Source organism: Suncus etruscus, chromosome 7 (assembly GCF_024139225.1).
Source record: "Suncus etruscus isolate mSunEtr1 chromosome 7, mSunEtr1.pri.cur, whole genome shotgun sequence".
Taxonomy (NCBI): Eukaryota; Metazoa; Chordata; class Mammalia; order Eulipotyphla; family Soricidae; genus Suncus; species Suncus etruscus.
In genome coordinates this window covers 74,982,034-74,984,250 of record NC_064854.1, presented here as the reverse complement: position 1 = coordinate 74,984,250, position 2,217 = coordinate 74,982,034, and the positions used below count along the sequence as shown (strand labels likewise).

General features: G+C 34.7%; 1 non-coding gene across 1 annotated transcript; it reads right to left on the bottom strand.

Annotated features, from left to right (window-relative positions):
- Positions 1-332: 332 nt before the first annotated feature.
- LOC126014766 (small nucleolar RNA SNORA51) lies at positions 333-465 on the bottom strand. The gene has a single exon (XR_007497763.1). It is a non-coding gene; the product is annotated as a small nucleolar RNA SNORA51 (small nucleolar RNA).
- Between the last annotated feature and the right edge of the window lie 1,752 nt (positions 466-2,217).

The window sequence follows — 2,217 nt, the reverse complement described above, 5'->3', positions numbered from 1 at the left end:
TTTAAAACTGCAAAATATATTTTATAGTATTAGTGGAGAACAATTTATGAGATAAAGATAAGCAGATAAGTGATCACTTTTAGGATGACAATAAATATTATTTTCGATAAATAATATATTTATTTCAAAATTTCTTTCAGGTCTGGATAAAGCACAGAGAAAATTGGTAATTATTCTTTTTCAGAAATTTCCAGCCAGCTTTTATGATATTAAACACAATCCAGAAATTTTCACATTAAAATGGATTGCAACATATTTATTCTCAAGTACATCTCTCTGAAGATTATTATTTTTTTATTTTCTTCTTTTTTAACATTTATTTTTTATTACATTTTTGTCCCCCAATTCACAATACAGACCAGGCAAAGGGCAAGGGTTCAGGTGTATATTCGGTGCATTTACTGTACCTCCTCTTTCTATACAGTCAGTGTAAAGAACACAGCCTGTGGTAAGAATTGGGAGGCCTTATCTTTTCTTTTCTTTTCTTTTTTGATTATATATATATATATATATATATATATATATATATATATATATATATATATATATATATCCTTCACCAGTGCGACATTCCCATGACCAATATCCCAAGTGTCCTTACTCCCCACCCCACACTGGCCTGTACTCTAGACAGGCTTTCTACTTCCCTCATTCAGTCACATTTTGTTATGATAGATCTCAGTGTAAATATTTCTGTGACTGCACTAAACAATCCCTGTGGTGAGCTTCATGTCAGGAGCTGGACCCTCCAGCCCTCCTCTATTTTGTCTCTGAGAATCATTACACAAATGTTTTTCGTTTTTCTCAAAACCCATAGTTGAGTGAGACCATTCTGTGTTTATCTCTCTCCCTCTGACTTATTTCACTCAGCATAATAGATTCCATATATTTCCATGTATAGGAAAGTTTCATGACTTCATCTCTTCTGATGGCTGCATAATATTCCATTGTGTAGATGTACCACGTTTCTTTAACCATTCATCTATTAAGGCGCATCTAGGCTGTTTCCGGAGTCTGGCTATTGTAAAAAATGCTGCAATGAATATAGGTGTGAGAAAGGGATTTTTGTATTGTATTTTTGTGTTCCTAGGATATATTCCTAGGAGTGGTATAACTGGATCAAATGGGAGCTCAATGTCCAGCTTTTGGAGAAATCTCCATATCACTTTCCACAAAGGTTGGACCCACCAGCAGTGAATAAGAGTTCCTTTCTCTTCACATCCCCTCCAGCACTGTTTGTTCTCATTCTTTCTGATGTGTGCCAATCTCTGTGGCGTGAGATGGTACCTCATAGTTGCTTTGATTTGCATCTCTCTGATGATTACTGATGTGAAGTATTTTTTCATGCGCCTTTTAGCTATTTGTATTTCTTTTTTGTCAAAGTGTCTGTTCATTTCTTCTCCCCATTTTTTGATGGGGTTAGATGTTTTTTCTTCAAAGTCCTGTCAGTGCCTTGTATATTTTGGATATTAACCCCTTGTCTGATGGGTATTGGGTGAATAGTTTCTCCCACTCAGTTGGTGGCTCTTGTATTCTGGGCACTATTTTCTTTGAGGTGCAGAAGATTATTATTTTAACTTGCTTTGAAAATAAGAATAATTTGCATCTACTATTTTCTTTATAATAAAGCAGTTTTCTATACCTTATATATATTTCAAAACATTCCTGAAATTTGACTAGATAATAGGCACTGTTGATAAAACTTTTTAAATTAAGAGAAGTAAAGGAATTGAGTTTTAAATACATAAAGTGGGGCCGGAGAGATAGCATGGAGGAAAGGCATTTGCCTTGCATGCAGAAGGATGGTAGTTAGAACCCCAGTATCCCATAAGGTCCCCTAAGCCTGCCAGGAGTGATTTCTGAGTGCAGAGCCAGTAGTTTAATTGGTGAAAACAATAATAAGAATAAATAAAATTATTTATTTGTCATAATGTTTACTTAAATCAAATTAGTAAACCTTCAGATACCTATTTTAATGCCACTATTATAATATTGATTGGTTCAAGTAAAATATTGTGCAGGAAGTTTTTAAAGCACAAGAAATTATTTGTTTTTTATTCAGTTCTTAAAGTGATATTCAAGAATTAGAGCCACTCCTGGGCTCCTGTACACTCCTGTACAGGCCTGTATGCAGATCTTGGTATCAACAGTGCAGTGTGACTGTAGTTAAATTGTGCTGAGGGTACACAAGGACCACACTTCATGTTTGGTAGTGAG